We start from the raw sequence: 24,808 nt of genomic DNA on the forward strand, positions 1-24,808 counted from the left end.
CATATTAACAGGGACTTGATGAAATTAACGTCTAAATGACCCCTCACTTGCTCTGGTGCTCTTGGGAGGTGTTGATCTTTGGGGGATTTAAATACTCCGAAATTACCATCTCTTTTAAGGGTCTGAGCGGTGGTGCAGAGGGTTAAGGCGTACCTGTTATGCCAGTTGCTGGAAGGCTTCTGTGCTGGCTAGGGTTCGAGTCTCCTGGTGGGAAAGTGTTCTAAAGTTGTATACTTAACTCTCGTGTTTAGGAGAGTTGTGCCTTAAGCAGAGACACTGTGTCTTCCCATATTAACAGGGACTTGATGAAATTAACGTCTAAATGACCCCTCACTTGCTCTGGTGCTCTTGGGAGGTGTTGATCTTTGGGGGATTTAAATACTCCGAAATTACCATCTCTTTTAAGGGTCTGAGCGGTGGTGCAGAGGGTTAAGGCGTACCTGTTATGCCAGTTGCTGGAAGGCTTCTGTGCTGGCTAGGGTTCGAGTCTCCTGGTGGGAAAGTGTTCTAAAGTTGTATACTTAACTCTCGTGTTTAGGAGAGTTGTGCCTTAAGCAGAGACACTGTGTCTTCCCATATTAACAGGGACTTGATGAAATTAACGTCTAAATGACCTCTCACTTGCTCTGGTGCTCTTGGGAGGTGTTGATCTTTGGGGGATTTAAATACTCCGAAATTACCATCTCTTTTAAGGGTCTGAGCGGTGGTGCAGAGGATTAAGGCGTACCTGTTATGCCAGTTGCTGGAAGGCTTCTGTGCTGGCTAGGGTTCGAGTCTCCTGGTGGGAAAGTGTTCTAAAGTTGTATACTTAACTCTCGTGTTTAGGAGAGTTGTGCCTTAAGCAGAGACACTGTGTCTTCCCATATTAACAGGGACTTGATGAAATTAACGTCTAAATGACCCCTCACTTGCTCTGGTGCTCTTGGGAGGTGTTGATCTTTGGGGGATTTAAATACTCCGAAATTACCATCTCTTTTAAGGGTCTGAGCGGTGGTGCAGAGGGTTAAGGCGTACCTGTTATGCCAGTTGCTGGAAGGCTTCTGTGCTGGCTAGGGTTCGAGTCTCCTGGTGGGAAAGTGTTCTAAAGTTGTATACTTAACTCTCGTGTTTAGGAGAGTTGTGCCTTAAGCAGAGACACTGTGTCTTCCCATATTAACAGGGACTTGATGAAATTAACGTCTAAATGACCCCTCACTTGCTCTGGTGCTCTTGGGAGGTGTTGATCTTTGGGGGATTTAAATACTCCGAAATTACCATCTCTTTTAAGGGTCTGAGCGGTGGTGCAGAGGGTTAAGGCGTACCTGTTATGCCAGTTGCTGGAAGGCTTCTGTGCTGGCTAGGGTTCGAGTCTCCTGGTGGGAAAGTGTTCTAAAGTTGTATACTTAACTCTCGTGTTTAGGAGAGTTGTGCCTTAAGCAGAGACACTGTGTCTTCCCATATTAACAGGGACTTGATGAAATTAACGTCTAAATGACCCCTCACTTGCTCTGGTGCTCTTGGGAGGTGTTGATCTTTGGGGGATTTAAATACTCCGAAATTACCATCTCTTTTAAGGGTCTGAGCGGTGGTGCAGAGGGTTAAGGCGTACCTGTTATGCCAGTTGCTGGAAGGCTTCTGTGCTGGCTAGGGTTCGAGTCTCCTGGTGGGAAAGTGTTCTAAAGTTGTATACTTAACTCTCGTGTTTAGGAGAGTTGTGCCTTAAGCAGAGACACTGTGTCTTCCCATATTAACAGGGACTTGATGAAATTAACGTCTAAATGACCCCTCACTTGCTCTGGTGCTCTTGGGAGGTGTTGATCTTTGGGGGATTTAAATACTCCGAAATTACCATCTCTTTTAAGGGTCTGAGCGGTGGTGCAGAGGGTTAAGGCGTACCTGTTATGCCAGTTGCTGGAAGGCTTCTGTGCTGGCTAGGGTTCGAGTCTCCTGGTGGGAAAGTGTTCTAAAGTTGTATACTTAACTCTCGTGTTTAGGAGAGTTGTGCCTTAAGCAGAGACACTGTGTCTTCCCATATTAACCGGGACTTGATGAAATTAACGTCTAAATGACCCCTCACTTGCTCTGGTGCTCTTGGGAGGTGTTGATCTTTGGGGGATTTAAATACTCCGAAATTACCATCTCTTTTAAGGGTCTGAGCGGTGGTGCAGAGGGTTAAGGCGTACCTGTTATGCCAGTTGCTGGAAGGCTTCTGTGCTGGCTAGGGTTCGAGTCTCCTGGTGGGAAAGTGTTCTAAAGTTGTATACTTAACTCTCGTGTTTAGGAGAGTTGTGCCTTAAGCAGAGACACTGTGTCTTCCCATATTAACAGGGACTTGATGAAATTAACGTCTAAATGACCCCTCACTTGCTCTGGTGCTCTTGGGAGGTGTTGATCTTTGGGGGATTTAAATACTCCGAAATTACCATCTCTTTTAAGGGTCTGAGCGGTGGTGCAGAGGGTTAAGGCGTACCTGTTATGCCAGTTGCTGGAAGGCTTCTGTGCTGGCTAGGGTTCGAGTCTCCTGGTGGGAAAGTGTTCTAAAGTTGTATACTTAACACTCGTGTTTAGGAGAGTTGTGCCTTAAGCAGAGACACTGTGTCTTCCCGTATTAACAGGGACTTGATGAAATTAACGTCTAAATGACCCCTCACTTGCTCTGGTGCTCTTGGGAGGTGTTGATCTTTGGGGGATTTAAATACTCCGAAATTACCATCTCTTTTAAGGGTCTGAGCGGTGGTGCAGAGGGTTAAGGCGTACCTGTTATGCCAGTTGCTGGAAGGCTTCTGTGCTGGCTAGGGTTCGAGTCTCCTGGTGGGAAAGTGTTCTAAAGTTGTATACTTAACTCTCGTGTTTAGGAGAGTTGTGCCTTAAGCAGAGACACTGTGTCTTCCCATATTAACAGGGACTTGATGAAATTAACGTCTAAATGACCCCTCACTTGCTCTGGTGCTCTTGGGAGGTGTTGATCTTTGGGGGATTTAAATACTCCGAAATTACCATCTCTTTTAAGGGTCTGAGCGGTGGTGCAGAGGGTTAAGGCGTACCTGTTATGCCAGTTGCTGGAAGGCTTCTGTGCTGGCTAGGGTTCGAGTCTCCTGGTGGGAAAGTGTTCTAAAGTTGTATACTTAACTCTCGTGTTTAGGAGAGTTGTGCCTTAAGCAGAGACACTGTGTCTTCCCATATTAACAGGGACTTGATGAAATTAACGTCTAAATGACCCCTCACTTGCTCTGGTGCTCTTGGGAGGTGTTGATCTTTGGGGGATTTAAATACTCCGAAATTACCATCTCTTTTAAGGGTCTGAGCGGTGGTGCAGAGGGTTAAGGCGTACCTGTTATGCCAGTTGCTGGAAGGCTTCTGTGCTGGCTAGGGTTCGAGTCTCCTGGTGGGAAAGTGTTCTAAAGTTGTATATATATATATATATATATATATATATATATATATATATATATATATATATATATATATATATTATTAAATATGACCGAAAAAGTAAGATTAATAATTCTAACACGAATTTTCTCAATCTTTCGTACATTTCTTTTCACTGTTGGAGGTAAATCAAAAATCAATTCTCCAAAACTCATTTTTATTTCTAGTCTGACGCGACACGAGCGCGTTTCGTAAAACTTATTACATTTTCAAAGACTTTAGTTCACAAATACACAACTGAATAGAACTTACGCATCTCCGATTTTATATCTACATTTGAGTGAGGTGGAAGGGGTGATGTGGCATTAACACAAGACAGAACAAGATGTGGCATTAATAGGGTATTAATTTCATCAACACAAGACAGAACAAAAGGTGGTATTAATAGTTCTTCACTATAGTTATTAATAGTTATTTTCACTATTTTCATGTGTAAATCGGAGTACTGACTCTCTCTCTAGGTGTCTTTTTAGGTCAATTAGTTCATCTGAGTCTTTTACTATTACGAATATGTCATCTACATAACGGCAGTATACAGTTGGTTTTTGTCTGCTACTGAAGACCCTATCTTCGATGGTCAAAATTAGACATACCTGAGCCACACTTGAAAAGTCTTCTCGAAGCATGTACAAAGGAAGCCCCTTTCATCAGTCCACAAGGAGACATGTATTTACAGATAGACGGAGTAGCAATGGGCTCCCCCTTAGGAGTTTTATTTGCTAATTTTTATATGGGAACCATCGAAGATAGGGTCTTCAGTAGCAGACAAAAACCAACTGTATACTGCCGTTATGTAGATGACATATTCGTAATAGTAAAAGACTCAGATGAACTAATTGACCTAAAAAGACACCTAGAGAGAGAGTCAGTACTCCGATTTACACATGAAAATAGTGAAAATAACAGTCTGCCATTCTTGGATGTACTAATAACAAAAACAGGAACCTCATTAAGCACCAACGTATATACCAAGCCCACCAACATAGGATTATGCCTGAACGGTAGAAGTGAGTGCCCCCAAAGATACAAAGCCAGTGTTCTCAATGCTTATATTCGTCGAGCGCTTACCCACTGCTCTGAATGGAGCAACGTGAGTAGAGAGTTTGAAAGAGTAACTCAGGTATTGGTGAACAACGGATATAGCAACGCGGAAATAAACGCTGCTATAAGAAGACACTTGGACCGTTGGTATAATTCAGAACCTAGAACAGAAACCACAACACCCCCAATAAAATTATATTACAAATCAACCATGCACAGTGAACATATAAAAGAGGAAAGAATAATGAAAGAAATAATCCGTAAAGGAGTAAAAAGCACTACTCCTAACCAAAACATAAACCTGATAATATTCTACAAAACCAAGAAGACTTCCGAACTCCTTATCAAAAACAGCCCGAAGCCGACGGAGAACCCTCTACAGCAGTCAAGCGTTGTATACATGTACACTTGCCCCCACGAAGGATGTAACCTTCAATGTAAGTACATAGGTATGACGTCGACCAAGCTGACAAGGCGTTTGACATGCCATCTTCAATCTGGTGCCCCTAGGAATCACATGAGACAAGCCCATGACATTACTCTAACAAGAGAAATGTTGAACAAGAATACTTGCATAATAGACAAAACCCAAGATTCAAGAAGATTACAAATTCTTGAGGCAATTCACATAAGAATAGAGCGACCTACCATGAACACCCAAATCACGGAACTATTTACTCTACCCACCATGAGACTAAGGACAAGACAAGAACATATCGATGCCAACACAGAAGACAATGTCCAACATAACAGGCCAATTACACTGGATTAATCTTTGTGTTTAGATAGGAGATGCCTCGTATGGGCCAATAAGCCTTCTGCAGCCCCTATGTTTATCCCTTATGTATCCCCCCATGTTTTTCACCTTCATTGTATTATCACCTAACCTAATGCGGGTATAAAATCAACTAGTATTGTAAGATTGTTCACTTGAGAATGAACCATGGAGGTTCGAAACGTCGTGCAAATTATACAAATAAGTGTAATACACTCTATAGTAAATCACTTCTTTTCTTCACCTTAAAAGTACGAAAATGAGTTTTGGAGAACTCCTATTCCAATTAAGCCCTGATGCTAAGAAAATAGTTAGAGGGATAGAAGCCCTAAACCAGAAAATAATAAATACAGAATATGCGGTCATATTCAATGAAACATGTTTGAAAGAAAACCTGCTGCCAGTATACACCAATATATATATATATATATATATATATATATATATATATATATATATATATATATATATATATATATATATATATATATATATATATATATATATATATATATATATATATATATATATATATATATATATATATATATATATATATATATATATATATATTCTCTTATGGCTTTGAAGTATAGCGTAGTGGATACAGCATGCAACTGCCACCTTGTTGGCCAGTGTTCGAGTCCCCTGGTGGGTTGAGTGTCTAAAGAGTTATAAACTTCAGCTACTGGAATAGGGTAGTCTGTGCATTAAGCATTTGGCACTGAGTTTTCCCATATAACAGGAACCGATGAAAGAGCATCCGAGGTCCCACACTATCTCATCGCCTGGGAGAGGATTGGAATTCTGGTTGGTTAAATACCCCAGAATTCCTACCTCTCTTATGGCTTTGAAGTATAGCGTAGTGGATACAGCATGCAACTGCCACCTTGTTGGCCAGTGTTCGAGTCCCCTGGTGGGTTGAGTGTCTAAAAAGTTATAAACTTCAGCTGCTGGAATAGGGTAGTCTGTGCATTAAGCATTTGGCACTGAGTTTTCCCATATAACAGGAACCGATGAAAGAGCATCCGAGGTCCCACACTATCTCATCGCCTGGGAGAGGATTGGAATTCTGGTTGGTTAAATACCCCAGAATTCCTACCTCTCTTATGGCTTTGAAGTATAGCGTAGTGGATACAGCATGCAACTGCCACCTTGTTGGCCAGTGTTCGAGTCCCCTGGTGGGTTGAGTGTCTAAAAAGTTATATATATATATATATATATATATATATATATATATATATATATATATATATTATTAAATATGACCGAAAAAGTAAGATTAATAATTCTAACACGAATTTTCTCTATCTTTCGAACATTTCTTTTCACTGTTGGTGGTAATTCAAAAATCAATTCTCCAAAATTCATTTTTATTTCTAGTCTGACGCAACACTTGAGCGCGTTTCGTAAAACTTATTACATTTTCAAAGACTTTAGTTTACACATACACAACTGAATAGAACTTATACATCTCCGATTTGTTTATATCTACATTTGAGTGAGGTGGATGGGGTGAGGTGGTATTTAATAGGGTATTAATTTCATCAACACAAGACAGAACACGAAACAATGGGTATTGAATAGAAGTGATTGTAGAAAGCCTATTGGTCCATATTTCTTGATGCTTCTATGTTGGAGCGGAGTCTTGAGGTGGGTAGAATATAGTTGTGCATTAATTGGCTGTTGATTGCTGATGTTGACTTCTTAATGTGTAGTGCCTCGCAAACGTCAAGAATATTTATATATATATATATATATATATATATATATATATATATATATATATATATATATATATATATATATATATATATAAATATATATAAATATATATATATATACTCTCTCTCTCTCTCTCTCTCTCTCTCTCTCTCTCTCTCTCTCTCTCTCTCTCTCTCTCTCTCTCTCTCTCTCTCTCTCTCTCTCTCTCTCTCTCTCTTTCTTTCTCTCTCTCTCTCTCTCTCTCTTCTCATCCTTTTACTGCCTCGTCCTCTCCCAATTCTCTCTTTCAACGAGCCTGCTACATATTGCACCGGGTCATATTCTTCTCATAATGGCGTAATTTGATAGATAAAATGGTAAGTAATACTTAAGTTGTAATAATAATGGCATTTATCTCAGGTGGTATAATTCAACTCTCATATTCACACAACCTCACTACTCCCTTCCTCATTCGTCCCCTTCTCATAAACCCTTGCTACTACCTCACCTCACCGTCATCAGACCCTCTCACATACTCGCACCTCATTCAAACACACACACACCACATTCTAACACACACCACATTCTAACACACTCACACCTCATTCTAACACACACTCATATTCTATCACACTTACACTCCCATCCCTCACTTCACCCACACCCCCACCCTTACCCATCCTGGATCCTAGCTGGTAGAATATATAGCTGCCATTTGGCTCCTAACTTTCAAACTTTGTCAGGTCAAGACGTTTATTGGTAGCTGGAGAGAGCCACAAGTCCCACCAGTTAGTAGACACTCTGTCTACTGACAGAGACACTCTGTTTCTGCCAGCAGAAACGTCAGGCACTGGAATCCCCTAGGGCCGAGGGACGCTAGGATTCCCCTAGGGCCGAGAAACACCTGGATATCCCCTATGGCCGAGGAACGCTAGGATACCCCTTAGGGCTGAGGGACGCTAGGATACCGCTTAGGGCCAAGGGACGCTAGGATACCCCTAGGACCGAGGGATGCTGGGATACCCCTAGGGCCAAGGGACGCTGGGATCGCGCAAGATCCAAGGACGCTGGGATACTCTTAGGGGGCACAAGGATCGCAAGAAAGCGAGTTCGTAAATTCATCATTGTTTGAACAACACAGGATTGATACTATGAATCCTGTGTCATCATCAATAAGACCACAAGGCAATTTAGGAAAGAACTAGGTTAATCGAAGGTGCTCGCAATTCAATAAAGAGAAAATTAATAATTTTACCCTTAACCTTAATTCACTGTCCTATTGTTTTAATGAAAAAAGGCAAATCACTTTGCATAAGCCAATAGTCGATACCAAACATAATGATCAATACAGCTTTAGTCCCCTCGCCTACAGGACGCGGGTCGGCCTGTTCTCTTTCCAGAGGGAACGTTGTCGTTGTTGTAGTTTAGAATGTGACGGTATTCCTCTTCAACTGGATGGAATTCCACGGTACATAACCTCGAGTATATCCCTGGGACTCACAGCTTGGTGCTGTTTAGTTGCTGCTGCTCGTTCACGCTTCTGCTAGTGACGATAAAGGCTCCCATTCGCTTGTTTGCTTGAACATGCAGTTCCTATTCGAAAGGGTGTCGCAGACAGCTGCCTGTAGTCCCGCAGACAGCTGCCTGTAGTCCCGCAGCAAGCTGCCAGTAGTCCCGTAGACAGCTGCCTGTAGTCCTGTAGACAGCTGCCTGTTGTCCCGCAGACAGCTGCCTGTAGTCCCGCAGACAGCTGCCTGTAGTCCTGTAGACAGCTGCCTGTTGTCCCGCAGACAGCTGCCTGTAGTCCCGCAGACAGCTGCCTGTAGTCCCGCAGACAGCTGCCTGTAGTCCCGCAGACAGCTGCCTGTAGTCCCGTAGACAGCTACCTGTAGTCCTGTAGACAGCTGCCTGTAGTCCCGTAGACAGCTGCCTGTAGTCCCGCAGACAGCTGCCTGTAGTCCCGTAGACAGCTACCTGTAGTCCCGCAGACAGCTGACCGTAGTCCCGTAGACAGCTACCTGTAGTCCCGCAGACAGCTGACCGTAGTCCCGTAGACAGCTGCCTGTAGTCCCACAGACAGCTGCCTCTAGTCCTGTAGACAGCTGCCTGTAGTCCCGTAGACAGCTGCCTGTAGTCCCGTAGACAGCTACCTGTAGTCCCGCAGACAGCTGACCGTAGTCCCGTAGACAGCTGCCTGTAATCCCACAGACAGCTGCCTGTAGTCCTGTAGACAGCTGCCTGTAGTCCCGTAGACAGCTGCCTGTAGTCCCGCAGACAGCTGCCTGTAGTCCCGTAGACAGCTACCTGTAGTCCCGCAGACAGCTGCCTGTAGTCCCGCAGACAGCTGCCTGTAGTCCCGTAGACAGATGCCTGGAGTCCCGCAGACAGCTGCCTGTAGTCCCGCAGACAGCTGCCTGTAGTCCTGTAGACAGCTGCCTGTTGTCCCGCAGACAGCTGCCTGTAGTCCCGCAGACAGCTGCCTGTAGTCCCGAAGACAGCTGCCTGTAGTCCTGTAGACAGCTGCCTGTTGTCCCGCAGACAGCTGCCTGTAGTCCCGCAGACAGCTGCCTGTAGTCCCACAGACAGCTGCCTGTAGTCCCGTAGACAGCTGCCTGTAGTCCCGTAGACAGCTGCCTGTAGACAGCTGCCTGTAGTCCCGTAGACAACTGCCTGTAGTCCCACAGACAGCTGCCTGTAGTCCTGTAGTCAGCTGCCTGTAGTCCCGTAGATAGCTACCTGTAGTCCTGTAGACAGCTGCCTGTAGGCCCGTAGATAGCTGCCTGTAGTCCCGTAGACAGCTGCCTGTAGTCCCGTAGACAGCTGCCTGTAATCCCGTAGATAGCTGCCTGTAGTCCCACAGACAGCTGCCTGTAGGCCCGTAGATAGCTGCCTGTAGTCCCGTAGACAGCTGCCTGTAGTCCCGTAGACAGCTGCCTGTAATCCCGTAGATAGCTGCCTGTAGTCCCACAGACAGCTGCCTGTATTCCCACAGACAGCTGCCTGTAGCCCCACAGACAGCTGCCTGTAGTCCCGTAGACAACTGCATGTAGCCCCACAGACAGCTGCCTGTAGTCCCGTAGACAGCTGCCTGTAGTCCCGTAGATAGCTGCATGTAGTCCCACAGACAGCTGCCTGTAGTCCCACAGACAGCTGCCTGTAGTCCCGTTGATAGCTGCCTGTAGTCCCACAGACAGCTGCCTGTAGTCCCGTAGACAGCTGCCTGTAGTCCCGTAGATAGCTGCCTGTAGTCCCACAGACAGCTGCCTGTAGTCCTGTAGACAGCTGCCTGTAGTCCCGTAGATAGCTACCTGTAGTCCCGTAGATAGCTGCCTGTTGTCCCGCAGACAGCTGCCTGTAGTTCTGTAGACAGCTGCCTGTAGTCCCGTAGACAGCTGCCTGTAGTCCCGTAGACAGCTGCCTGTAGTCCCGTAGACAACTGCCTGTAGTCCCGTAGACAGCTGCCTGTAGTCCCACAGACAGCTGCCTGTAGTCCCGTAGACAACTGCCTGTAGTCCCACAGACAGCTGCCTGTAGTCCCACAGACAGCCGCCTGTAGTCCCGCAGACAGCTGCCTGTAGTCTCGTAGACAAGTGCCTGTAGTTCCGCAGACAGCTGCCTGTGGTCCCGCAGACAGCTACCTGTGGTCCCGCAGACAGCTGCCTGTAGTCCCGCAGACAGCTACCTGTGGTCCCGCAGACAGCTGCCTGTAGTCCAACTGACAGCTGCCTGACCGTGGTAATGTCAGTAAGGAAGAGGAAGCCATCCAGTCAATACATATATACTTTACTGACACGGCTGGGAAGTCGTATTTCAACTGTTTCAGCCCTCACCCTCTTGGACCTTATTGACACGGCAGCGATGTGAGCTTGACAAGTGAAAAGGGTATTTTGATGACTACTGATGATGACTACAGCTTAGATGATGATTACTGCCAAGATGAAATTGATGTGAAAATTGTCTTACCTCCAGTGTCAGAATGCTCGTCCAGAGTCTACCAATCAACACATATTTACCATCTTGAGACGTCAGTATTCAACACACAACATCATGTAAACACCTGCGAGCACTCGGCTTCATGATCACCTGACACATCAGACGTCATTACACGTCTCAACATATTAATGCTACATAGTTCACTTTACACGCGATTAACCACCATTAATGGAACTGAAATTCAATCAATATTTTTTACTGGCTAGGGCAAGGAAGGAAAAAATAGTACCCTTTTTTTATTTTATTTTTTCTGAGCTAAGCTGGTTCTTAAAAGCCTTTTGACCGATCTGATTTTCTGAGTGGCTGAACTAAAGGCTCGCTTGAAAGCGACGTATTCAGCGCATTTCCCTGGCATTTGGTATTTCCGGCAATGGTCGTGTTATTTCTGAATTGCGTTCTTTGGCACAGAAATCCCTCTCAATGAGGATTTATAATTCACTTCCTTCATGAATGCAAAAAATTCTGCCCTTCTTGGGAGTTTTACTGAGACGTCTTTATTGATAAATGTGTTTTATCGTGACTCCCCAGATGGCTGTCAACTGTCTTTATGCCTCCGTCAAGGAGCAAGGCTTTAGCTGTCAGGAGTAAAGCTTAAGCTGTCAGGAGCAAAGATTTAGCTGTCAGTAGCGAGACTATAACTTTCATGATCGAGGTTAATCACTGATAATTTTACAAAGGTGAAGAAAGAAAAGTAACGAAAACATTAAAGTCAGCAACACAGTGAGAGTGCCACCGGTGCCAGTGAGAGTGAATGAGAGTGCTATTCACTCTCACTGATGACACTTGCCATAAGGGGGAGTGGAGTTTAGTTCCACTAGCAGTGACTCAAGGTGAAAATGAAAGAGAGAGAGTGTGAACCATTCAGAACGCTCAGAAAGGCTCTCTGAGCGTTCTCTCTCTCTCTCTCTCTCTATCTCTCTCTCTCTCTCTCTCTCTCTCTCTCTCTCTCTCTCTCTCTCTCTCTCTCTCTCTCTCTCTCTCTCTCTCTCTCTCTCTCTCTCTCTCTCTCTCTCTCTATCTCTCTCTCTCTCTCTCTCTCTCTCTCTATCTCTCTCTCTCTCTCTCTCTCTCTCTCTCTCTCTCTCTCTCTCTCTCTCTCTCTCTCTCTCTCTCTCTCTCTCTCTCTCTCTCTCTCTCTCTCTCTATCTCTCTCTCTCTCTCTCTCTCTCTCTCTCTCTCTCTCTCTCTATCTCTCTCTCTCTCTCTCTCTCTCTCTCTCTCTCTCTCTCTCTCTCTCTTCTCATCCTTTTACTGCCTTGTCCTCTCCCAATTCTCTCTTTCATCGAGCCTGCTACATATTGCACCGGGTCATATTCTTCTCATAATGGCGTAATTTGATAGATAAAATGGTAAGTAATACTTAAGATGTAATAATAATGGCGTTTATCTCAGGTGGTATAATTCAACTCTCATATTCACACAACCTCACTACTCCCTTCCTCATTCGTCCCCCTCTCATAAACCCTTGCTACTACCTCACCTCACCGTCATCAGACCCTCTCACACACTCACACCTCATTAAAACACACACACACCACATTCTAACACACTCACACCTCATTCTAACACACTCACACCTCATTCTAACACACACACTCATATTCTATCACACTTACACTCCCATCCCTCACTTCACCCTCACCCCCACCCTTACCCATCCTGGATCCTAGCTGGTAGAATATATAGCTGCCATTTGGATCCTAACTTTCAAACTTTGTCAGGTCAAGACGTTTATTGGTAGCCGGAGAGAGCCACAAGTCCCACCAGTTAGTAGACACTCTGTCTACTGACAGAAACACTCTGTTTCTGCCAGCAGAAACGTCAGGCACTGGAATCCTCTAGGGCCGAGGAACGCTAGGATTCCCCTAGGGCCGAGGGACGCTACGATACCCCTTACGGCCAAGGTACGCTAGGATACCCCTAGAACCGAGGGAGGCTGGGATACCCCTAGGGCCAAGGGACGCTGGGTACCCCTAGGGCCAAGGGATGCTGGGATACCCCAAGGGCCAAGGGACGCTGGGATCGCGCAAGATCCAAGGACGCTGGGATACTCTTAGGGGGCACTAGGATCGCAAGAAAGCGAGTTCGCAAATTCATCATTGTTTGAACAACACAGGATTGATACTATGTATCCTGTGTCATCATCATTAAGACCACAACGCAATTTAGGAAAGAACTAGGTTAATCGAAGGTGCTCGCAATTCAATAAAGAGAAAATTAATAATTTTACCCTTAACCTTAATTCACTGTCCTATTGTTTTAATGCAAAAAAGGCAAATCACTTTGCATAAGCCAATAGTCGATTCCAAACATAATGATCAATACAGCTTTAGTCCCCTCGCCTACAGGACGCGGGTCGGCCTGTTCTCTTTCCAGAGGGAACGTTGTCGTTGTTGTAGTTTAGAATGTGACGGTATTCCTCTTCAACTGGATGGAATTCCACGGTACATAACCTCGAGTATATCCCTGGGACTCACAGCTTGGTGCTGTTTAGTTGCTGCTGCTCGTTCACGCTTCTGCTAGTGACGATAAAGGCTCCCATTGGCTTGTTTGCTTGAACATACAGTTCCTATTCGAAAGGGTCTCGCAGACAGCTGCCTGTAGTCCCGCAGAAAGCTGCCAGTAGTCCCGTAGACAGCTGCCTGTAGTCCCGTAGATAGCTGCCTGTAGTCCTGCAGACAGCTGCCTGTAGTCCCACACACAGCTGCCTGTATTCCCGCAGACAGCTACCTGTAGTCTCGCAGACAGCTACCTGTGATCCCGCAGACAGCTGCCTGTAGTCCCGCAGACAGCTACCTGTAGTCCCGTAGGCAGCTGCCTGTAGTCCTGCAGACAGCTGCCTGTAATCCAGCTGACAGCTGCCTGTAGGCCCGCAGGCAGCTGCCTGTAGTCCTGCAGACAGCTGCCCGTAGTCCAGCTGGCAGCTGCCTGTATTCCCGCAGACAGCTGCCTGTAGTCCCGCAGACAGGTACCTGTAGTCCCGCAGACAGCGCCCTGTAGTCCAGCTGACAGCTGCCTGACCGTGGTAATGTCAGTAAGGAAGAGGAAGCCATCCAGTCAATACATATATACTTTACTGACACAGCTGGGAAGTCGTATTTCAACTGTTTCAGCCCTCACCCTCTTGGACCTTATTGACACGGCAGCGATGTGAGCTTGACAAGTGAAAAGGGTATTTTGATGACTATACTGATGATGACTACAGCTTAGATGATGATTACTGCCAAGATGAAATTGATGTGGAAGTTGTCTTACCTCCAGTGTCAGAATGCTCGTCTAGAGTCTACCAATCAACACATATTTACCATCTTGAGACGTCAGTATTCAACACACAACATCATGTAAACACCTGCGAGCACTCGGCTTCATCAACACCTGACACATCAGACGTCATTACACGTCTCAACATATTAATGCTACATAGTTCACTTTACACGCGATTAACCACCATTAATGGAACTGAAATTCATTTAATATTTTTCACTGGCTGGGGCAAGGAAGGAAAAATAGTACCCTTTTTTATTTTATTTTTTCTGAGCTAAGCTGGTTCGTAAAAGCCTTTTGGCCGATCTGATTTTCTGAGTGGCTGAACTAAAGGCTCGCTTGAAAGCGACGTATTCAGCGCATTTCCCTGGCATTTGGTATTTCCGGCAATGGTCGTGTTATTTCTGAATTGCGTTCTTTGGCACAGAAATCCCTCTCAATGAGGATTTATAATTCACTTCCTTCATGAATGCAAAAAATTCTGCCCTTCTTGGGAGTCTTACTGAGACGCCTTTATTGATAAATGTGTTTTACTGTGACTCCCCAGATGGCTGTCAACTGTCTTTATGCCTCCGTCAAGGAGCAAGGCTTTAGCTGTCAGGAGTAAAGCTTAAGCTGTCAGGAGCAAAGATTTAGCTGTCAGTAGCGAGACTATGACTTTCATGATCGAGGTTAATCACTGATAATTTTACAAAGGTGAAAAAAGAGAAGTAACGAAAACATTAAAGTCAGCAACACAGTGAGAGTGCCACTGGTGCCAGTGAGAGTGAATGAGAGTGCTACTCACTCTCACTGATGGCACTTGCAGTAAGGGGGAGTGGAGTTTAGTTCCACTAGCAGTGACTCAAGGTGAAAATGAAAGAGAGTGTGAACCATTCAGAACGCTCAGACAGGCTCTCTGAGCGTTCTCTCTCTCTCTCTCTCTCTCTCTCTCTCTCTCTCTGTCTGTCTGTCTCTCTCTCTCTCTCTCTCTCTCTCTCTCTCTCTCTCTCTCTCTCTCTCTCTCTCTCTCTCTCTCTCTCTCTCTCTCTCTCTCTCTCTCTCTCTCTCTCTCTCTCTATCTCTTTCTCTCTCTCTCTCTCTCTCTCTCTCTCTCTCTCTCTCTCTCTCTCTCTCGCTCTCTCTCTCTCTTCAACTATCCCTCAGAAAATTTATTACATAGCCCTTAAGAAACTGCTCAAAATTATCTGGAAAAATCAAACGTGAATTTATTTCATTATTATGGTCAAAAATATAAATTGCAAACTTTTAACATACATTTTAGTGTAATCTTTCTGTAAAATATTTTTAAAACGCATTAAACAGCAAATTACTCAATAATTCAACAAGTACTTAATTTTAAAACAAAACAAATACAAACTTATAAACATTACTGGGACATGTCATTCGTATTTCAAAAAAGAAAGTTATATATTAAAACAAGTTATAAGAGTCTAAGATTCCTTTTTACTGTCGAGATGCCCTCGACGACAACGATCTCAGTCTTCCGTGATCTTAACTTTATTGAAGGAGCGCAAGATTCACTTTCCTTTCACTCGGCATCACTCCTCACAAGTTAGAGGAACTCGCTCCAGACAGCTTAATTATCTGCATGACTGGATTCAATCTTCTCCTCACCTGAGCTGTTGTCTCTCATTTTAAGCGGCAGGCTCCATCTATCGAAGGAAAAGTGAAGGTTTATCTAGTGACTATACTAAGGAAATGGAAGGTCTATCTAGTGTTCATGCTCAGGAAATGGGAGGTTAATCTAGTTACCATACTAGGGAAAGGAAGATATATCTAGATATGATACTAGGGAAAGGGAAAGTCTATCTAGGAACCATACTAGGAAAATGGAAGGTCTATATTTGAATCTCTGTAGATTAGGTTACGTTAGGATAGGTAAGGATCAGGTTTGATTTGTTTGATTTTGTTAGGCGACGTTTGATATAGTAAGGTTAGGTTAGGTTAGATTTGGTTATGCCAGGTAAGGTTCAATATATAGTATATAGTACATGAAAAGGATATTAGGATAATGAGTACGGATATGTGGATATGAGGATAATCCCTACAGCTCCCTCGCAGTAGGCGTCATTCTTAACTCACACTCAGGGATCCAGGGTTCGATTCCAGCAGAGGATAGAAATGGTTTAGCACGTTTTCTTTCGCCTAATCCCTCTGCTCACCTAGCAGTAAATTAGGTGCCCGGGAGAAAGCCAACTGTTGTGGGTAGCATCTTAAAGAAAATCAGTAATTCGACCACGGAGAGGAACTCGATACAGGCCTAAAGAAAAATTATATATACACAGGCGTACTGTCCTCGTGAAAACGAGTGAAAACATAATTAAAAAAACCATATATACATTCGTTTTACAACGTTTTGGGGGGTTTGGTGTTGGGCTTAAGATAGAGAATGGCACTATGTGGCCTCTACTATAGGTTATGTTGTGGTGGCCAACACAATTGGTCATTATGGCCACCACAATGGTTTACTGACCAACTACCAACTATAATTTAGTCCAGGACTATACCCGGGTAAACCTCTCCAGGGGTGTGTATCCCTGTATTTATTAAATAGATTTTCTTATTTTTTTATATTTACTGACAATCTGGTGTAATATGATGTAGATTTTTTTGCAGGCAGGGAAATTTGATCAGTTTTTAAACAAATTTAGTTGGTTTATGTTTTGGGGGGATGAGGGGTGGGGTGTGGGGGGAGAAAATACTAAGTAAGTCAAGCTTTCTATATCGATGTGATGAACAGGAATTTTAATTTGCTCTGATTTGATTTTGGCAAATTCAACGCGTTCGGATTTTGGGATTAAATTAATTTTTATCGGGCTTTTTGATTTCAGGCATTTTTCTAATTAGTTATCTTTAAATCATTCATGAATGCTCATATATGTTATGTATTTTATTGTTTTTTGTGTGTTTTTCAAAGAACTTTTAGCATCAAATCGATGTTTTTGTTAGCAAGACCTGAGCAAACCTTTGATTGTAAAATTGTTCATAACACCAAAGAATCCTTTGTACGAAGAGCTGTTTGCTAAGGAAAACTTGGAACCTCTTGGAGTGCACTTCTATGTATTATTCTAAAGAATTTTTATATAAAAAATAATTTATATTAAAAAGACCTAAGCACATCCCTCATCATCAACACACAGTCAAAAGAGAACCTCTTCAATGGGAAGTTGTTGGGAGAGATGGTCTCTACAAATAGTAATTAATAATAATATTTATTTTTTTACAATTTCGTCACATGGTGGTGTTTATTCCGTGCCTAGAGTCAATAGTAACGATGAGGACCGTAGTATATATACCGACGTACAAAGAAATTAGAACGTAGAAATCTGAACCATTGAGTTGGACAAACCGGAAATCTATTCTTTTACTTATGTTGCTTTGACAAACTAGACCAACCAATCTTAACCTCCCTAGGCCTAATACACGATATCTTACGCCTAATATAGTGCATATGTGTGCTATACTTGGTCTCGAAATATTTATGTTTGTGTTTTAGCTTCACTTATTTTAAAATAATGCCTTACTAGTCAGTATACTACTATCTAAAAGCTAAGAAGGTACGAATTCTAACTACTAACGACCGTCACAATAGGTATACTATCTAAACAGGAGGATGGGTTGTGAGATAACCTACAGTTTCACTTAATTTCTTCTTGGTATATTGCATCTTTTTGATGCCTTCCCAGTCCTTGCTCCAAGTCTACTATGTGGATCACATTGTCCACTCTCTACAACACCCACGCGGATTTATTTTAACGTTAAATTTTTTTATAGGCTGCGAATTTTGTTAAATGTTTTGAAATATGCTAAAAAAAATTAAAAGCTGTGACTACTACCTATTTCCTGGATTGTTCATTTTATTTTATTTTATTTCTAACAAATCAGGACAGTAAAGGGCGAATTTTGACTATTGTTAGTAGGTTCAGATCTTTTTCTTGCCTCAGTACACCATAAGTCTTCGTCAGTTTGATTCCCTATAACACCATCAACCCATAATTTTTTTATATAACTTCAAAACCGAGTCCCTATAATTATTGCTGGTGGAATAGGGAGGGAAAACGAACACTTGAGGTTCATTGCTCAGTCGAAGGGCTCATAGAAAGTGGTTCACATTCTTCTGTGGTTTATAATGTTCTTTTTCATGCTAGTTACGATGATTTTATATTTACTAACAAGCCATGGAGATTGCAACACCTCATGTTCGTGTTTGCATAATTATGTTGACCTTACAGCGAATATTATGACTTTTTCGAAGATGTGTAAGCTCTATTCAGTTTCAGTTGTGGTTGTAAACTAAAGTCTTTGAAAATGTAATAAGTTTTACGAAACGCGCTCAAGTGTCGCGTCAGACTAGAAATAAAAATGAATTTTGGAGAATTGATCTTTGAATTACCATCAACAGTGAAAAGAAACATAAGAAAGATAGAGAAAATTCGTGTTAGAATTATTAATCTTACTTTTTCGGTCATATTGAAATATATATATTTATATATATATATATATATATATATATATATATATATATATATATATATATATATATATATATATATATATATATATATATATATATTGTGACGATACTCTCTTTCAAGAGAGATTGAGCCTGCTCTTCCCTACAAAGTACGTAAAAATAAAAGATAATATAGAAGATACGTCCACCAAATATCTCCAAAACATTTTGCCCAGAGAGCAAAACGTATCCAGCACACCGGCACACCTGCTAGCTACCACCGCCGTAACCACCTAACTGCTTGTCCTTTGCCTGCCTGTCGCTGATTGGCTGGTATCCCGTCGCACCTGCCCTCCGCCCTCCGCCACAAGTTGATGTCTGGGCTGCAGTGGCCCAGTATTGTCAGAATATCTCAGTGCTCCTTGCAGTTGACATCTCTCGCTGGTAGACTAAGCCTTGGCTTTTGTGTACTAAGGGAGGTGGCAGCTCGAAGCCAATATTCCAGCTCCATTCATATTTATTTTGCTATCACTGTAACTCACTTGTCTTAACGTAACTTTTCATTTGCCAGTGATTATTCATATTATTTTGTTTGTTGACTTGTCTTTTATATTTTATGTGCTTACTGTATTCATGTCTTGTTTTTCTAAAGTAATTAAAATTTCATTGTTATTTTACTTGTGTTTTGTGTGTCTTCCCATTACCTTACCACAGATGAAAGTTCCAGCTTTTCTCTTTTTTTTTTCTCTAATGTGACGAAGCCCTGCCCCTAGCTTTTGAAACAGCCGAACACCAACGCTTTACCGTCACAATATATATATATATATATATATATATATATATATATATATATATATATATATATATATATATATATATAAATATATATATATATATATATATATATATATATATATATATAAATATATATATATATATATATACATATATATATATATATATATATATATATATATATATAAATATATATATATATATATATATATATATATATATATATATATATATATATATATATATATATATATATATATATATATATATATTATTAAATATGACCGAAAAAGTAAGATTAATAATTCTAACACGAATTTTCTCAATCTTTCGTACATTACACTTCACTGTTGGAGGTAAATCAAAAATCACTTCTCCAAAATTCATTTTTATTTCTAGTCTGACGCGACACGGGCGCGTTTCGTAAAACTTATTACATTTTCAAAGACTTCACAAATACACAACTGATTAGAACTTACGTATCTCTGATTTTATATCTACATTTGAGTGAGGTGGGAGGGGTGATGTGGCATTAACACAAGACAGAACAAGAGGGGATATTAATAGGGTATTAAAAGTATCAACACAAGACAGAACAGAAACAATGGGTATTGAATAGAAGTGTTTGTAGAAAGCCTATTGGTCCATATTTCTTGATGCTTCTATATTGGAGCGGAGTCTTGAGGTGGGTAGAATATAGTTGTGCAATAATTGGCTGTTGATTGCTGGTGTTGACTTCTTGATGTGTAGTGCCTCGCAAACGTCAAGCCGCCTGCTATCGCTGTATCTATCGATGATTTCTGTGTTGTTTACTAGGATTTCTCTGGCGATGGTTTGGTTATGGGAAGAGATTATATGTTCCTTAATGGAGCCCTGTTGCTTATGCATCGTTAAACGCCTAGAAAGAGATGTTGTTGTCTTGCCTATATACTGGGTTTTTTGGAGCTTACAGTCCCCAAGTGGGCATTTGAAGGCATAGACGATGTTAGTCTCTTTTAAAGCGTTCTGTTTTGTGTCTGGAGAGTTTCTCATGAGTAGGCTGGCCGTTTTTCTGGTTTTATAGTAAATCGTCAGTTGTATCCTCTGATTTTTGTCTGTAGGGATAACGTTTCTATTAACAATATCTTTCAGGACCCTTTCCTCCGTTTTATGAGCTGTGGAAAAGAAGTTCCTGTAAAATAGTCTAATGGCCCGGAAAGTAGAGTTGGAAATTCTGTTGGACGACATATTCGACCTCGAGACACAAAAGAAGGTCACTACCAAAGATACCTTACAAGCAGAACTTATTGCAGAAGGAGGAAAGAATCGAGGCAACTACAGAAGCACCATACTGTCCCCCGAGCTTAAAGCGGCAGCTAAAAGCCTTCGTGAGAACAAGGAGATTGTTGTCAGGAGAGGTGACAAGTCGCCAATATATGTCATTCTGAAAAAAGACGAATATCTGGCGAAAATGAACATCATACTCTCTGACCAAACTAAGTTCCAAAGGGTAACGAAGGACACTACAGCCGAATTAAAAGCAAAGGTCAACAAACTGATCGAAACTGTGAACGCCAAGAAATCCGGACTCCACCTGCCAAAGATCATTGGGGAATATAAACCTGGATATGCGTATGGAAATGTCAAGACGCACAAGCCTGGAAACCCACTTCGGCCAATCATTAGCCAGATACCCACACCCACGTACAGACTGGCGAAGCGACTCAACGGCCTGCTGACTCCTTATGTTCCTTGCGCCTTCAGCCTGAAGTCTCCAAAGGAATTTGTGGACTTACTGCGGGGCACACGGGCCACAGAGATAAGAGCCTCGTTGGACGTAGAATCGCTGTTTACCAACGTACCTGTGGACGAGACAATCGGAATGATAGCCGACAGAGTGTATCGTGATCCAGCCTGTACTCCTCTTGACATGCCAGAAAGTATTCTGAGGAAACTACTCCAAGCTTGTACTAAAGAGGCACCCTTCTTGAGCCCGGATGGGCACATGTATAAGCAAGTAGATGGGGTCGCCATGGGTTCTCCCCTAGGTGTCCTGTTTGCAAACTTCTACATGGGTACCATCGAGCAAAAAGTCTTAGTCGACATGAACTTGAAACCGGCCATATACTGCAGGTATGTTGACGACATTTTTACACAGGTACCTGATGTCAGACATCTGCAGGAGCTGAAGGAGGCATTTGAGCAGAGTTCCGTGCTGCGTTTCACTTACGAGACGGAAAAGGATGGGAAGCTGCCTTTTCTAGATGTAACAGTCATGGAAAAGGGCGGAGGTTTCCACACTGCAGTCTACACTAAGGAAACAAACATAGGAATGTGCCTAAATGCCAACAGTGACTGCCCTGACAGGTACAAGAGGAGTGTTGTTAACGCATACGTCGACCGTGCTCTCAGCCACAGCTCAGAATGGAAGCAAGTCGACGAAGAACTCTGTAGGGTAAGGCAGGTCCTAGTCAATAACGGCTTCTCCAATGGTTTCATCGAAGGCATCATAAGAAGGAAAGTGAAAAGCCATGCAACCTCTGAAGAGACAACTAACACAACACCTATACCCCCTATTAGACTATTTTACAGGAACTTCTTTTCCACAGCTCATAAAACGGAGGAAAGGGTCCTGAAAGATATTGTTAATAGAAACGTTATCCCTACAGACAAAAATCAGAGGATACAACTGACGATTTACTATAAAACCAGAAAAACGGCCAGCCTACTCATGAGAAACTCTCCAGCCACAAAACAGAACGCTTTAAAAGAGACTAACGTCGTCTATGCCTTCAAATGCCCACTTGGGAACTGTAAGCTCCAAAAAACCCAGTATATAGGCAAGACAACAACATCTCTTTCTAGGCGTTTAACGATGCATAAGCAACAGGGCTCCAATAAGGAACATATAATCTCTTCCCATAACCAAACCATCGCCAGAGAAATCCTAGTAAACAACACAGAAATCATCGATAGATACAGCGATAGCAGGCGGCTTGACGTTTGCGAGGCACTACACATCAAGAAGTCAACACCAGCAATCAACAGCCAATTATTGCACAACTATATTCTACCCACCTCAAGACTCCGCTCCAATATAGAAGCATCAAGAAATATGGACCAATAGGCTTTCTACAAACACTTCTATTCAATACCCATTGTTTCTGTTCTGTCTTGTGTTGATACTTTTAATACCCTATTAATATCCCCTCTTGTTCTGTCTTGTGTTAATGCCACATCACCCCTCCCACCTCACTCAAATGTAGATATAAAATCAGAGATACGTAAGTTCTAATCAGTTGTGTATTTGTGAAGTCTTTGAAAATGTAATATGTTTTACGAAACGCGCCCGTGTCGCGTCAGACTAGAAATAAAAATGAATTTTGGAGAAGTGATTTTTGATTTACCTCCAACAGTGAAGCGTAATGTACGAAAGATTGAGAAAATTCGTGTTAGAATTATTAATCTTACTTTTTCGGTCATATTTAATAATATATGTCTACAGGAAAGACTGCTACCAAAATATACTAATATATAAATATATATATATATATATATATATATATATATATATATATATATATATATATATATATATATATATATATATATATATATGTCGTACCTAGTAGCCAGAACTCACTTCTGAGCCTACTATGCAAGGCCCGATTTGCCTAATAAGCCAAGTTTTCATGAATTAATTGCTTTTCGACTACCTAACCTACCTAACCTAACCTAACCTAACTTTTTCGGCTACCTAACCTAACCTAACCTATAAAGATAGGTTAGGTTAGGTTAGGTAGGGTTGGTTAGGTTCGGTCATATATCTACGTTAATTTTAACTCCAATAAAAAAAAATTGACCTCTTACATAATGAAATGGGTTGCTTTATCATTTCATAAGAAAAAAAATAGAGAAAATATATTAATTCATGAAAACTTGGCTTATTAGGCAAATCGGGCCTTGCATTGTAGGCTGAAAAGTGAGTTCTGGCTACTAGGTACGACATATATATATATATATATATATATATATATATATATATATATATATATATATATATATATATATATATATATATATATATATATATGTCGTACCTAGTAGCCAGAACTCACTTCTCAGCCTACTATTCAAGGCCCGATTTGCCTAATAAGCCAAGTTTTCCTGAATTAATATATTTACTATAATTTTTTTCTTATGAAATGATAAAGCAACCCTTTTCTCTATGTATGAGGTCAATTTTTTTTTATTGGAGTTAAAATTAACGTAGATATATGACCGAACCTAACCAACCCTACCTAACCTAACCTAACCTATATTTATAGGTAAGGTTAGGTTAGGTAGCCAAAAAAAGCTAGGTTAGGTTAGGTTAGGTAGGTTAGGTAGACGAAAAAACATTAATTCATGAAAACTTGGCTTATTAGGCAAATCGGGCCTTGAATAGTAGGCTGAGAAGTGCGTTCTGGCTATTAGGTACGACATATATATATATATATATATATATATATATATATATATATATATATATATGTCGTACCTAATAGCCAGAACGCACTTCTCAGCCTACTATTCAAGGCCCGATTTGCCTAATAAGCCAAGTTTTCATGAATTAATGTTTTTTCGTCTACCTAACCTACCTAACCTAACCTAACCTAGCTTTTTTTGGCTACCTAACCTAACCTTACCTATAAATATAGGTTAGGTTTGGTTAGGTAGGGTTGGTTAGGTTCGGTCATATATCTACGTTAATTTTAACTCCAATAAAAAAAAGTTGACCTCATACATAGAGAAAAGGGTTGCTTTATCATTTCATAAGAAAAAAATTATAGTAAATATATTAATTCAGGAAAACTTGGCTTATTAGGCAAATCGGGCCTTGAATAGTAGGCTGAAAAGTGAGTTCTGGCTACTAGGTACGACATATATATATATATATATATATATATATATATATATATATATATATATATATATATATATATATATGTTTCATTGAATATGACCGCATATTCTGTATTTATTATTTTCTGGTTTAGGGCTTCTATCCCTCTAACTATTTTCTTAGCATCAGGGCTTAATTGAACTCCTATTCCAATTAAGCCCTGATGCTAAGAAAATAGTCAGAGGGATAGAAGCCCTAAACCAGAAAATAATAAATACAGAATATGCGGTCATATTCAATGAAACATGTTTGAAAGAAAACCTGCTGCCAGTATACACCAATATATATATATATATATATATATATATATATATATATATATATATATATATATATATATATATATATATATATATATATATATATATATATATATATATATATATATATTCCTTTATTGAAATGTTTTTTCTCTATAGCTCAGTGGAGATAACTCCTGCAACAT

General features: G+C 41.4%; 1 long non-coding RNA gene across 1 annotated transcript in view; it reads right to left on the minus strand.

Moving 5' to 3' along the window:
* Positions 1-13,889: 13,889 nt before the first annotated feature.
* Positions 13,890-24,808, minus strand: part of LOC138364592 (uncharacterized) — a 45,832-nt gene continuing 34,913 nt past the window's right edge. The window contains exon 3 of the long non-coding RNA XR_011228461.1: positions 13,890-15,843. This is a non-coding gene — a long non-coding RNA (uncharacterized lncRNA). The remainder of the gene's footprint in view (positions 15,844-24,808) is intronic.

This window comes from Procambarus clarkii, chromosome 14, assembly GCF_040958095.1.
Source record: "Procambarus clarkii isolate CNS0578487 chromosome 14, FALCON_Pclarkii_2.0, whole genome shotgun sequence".
Classification (NCBI taxonomy): Eukaryota; Metazoa; Arthropoda; class Malacostraca; order Decapoda; family Cambaridae; genus Procambarus; species Procambarus clarkii.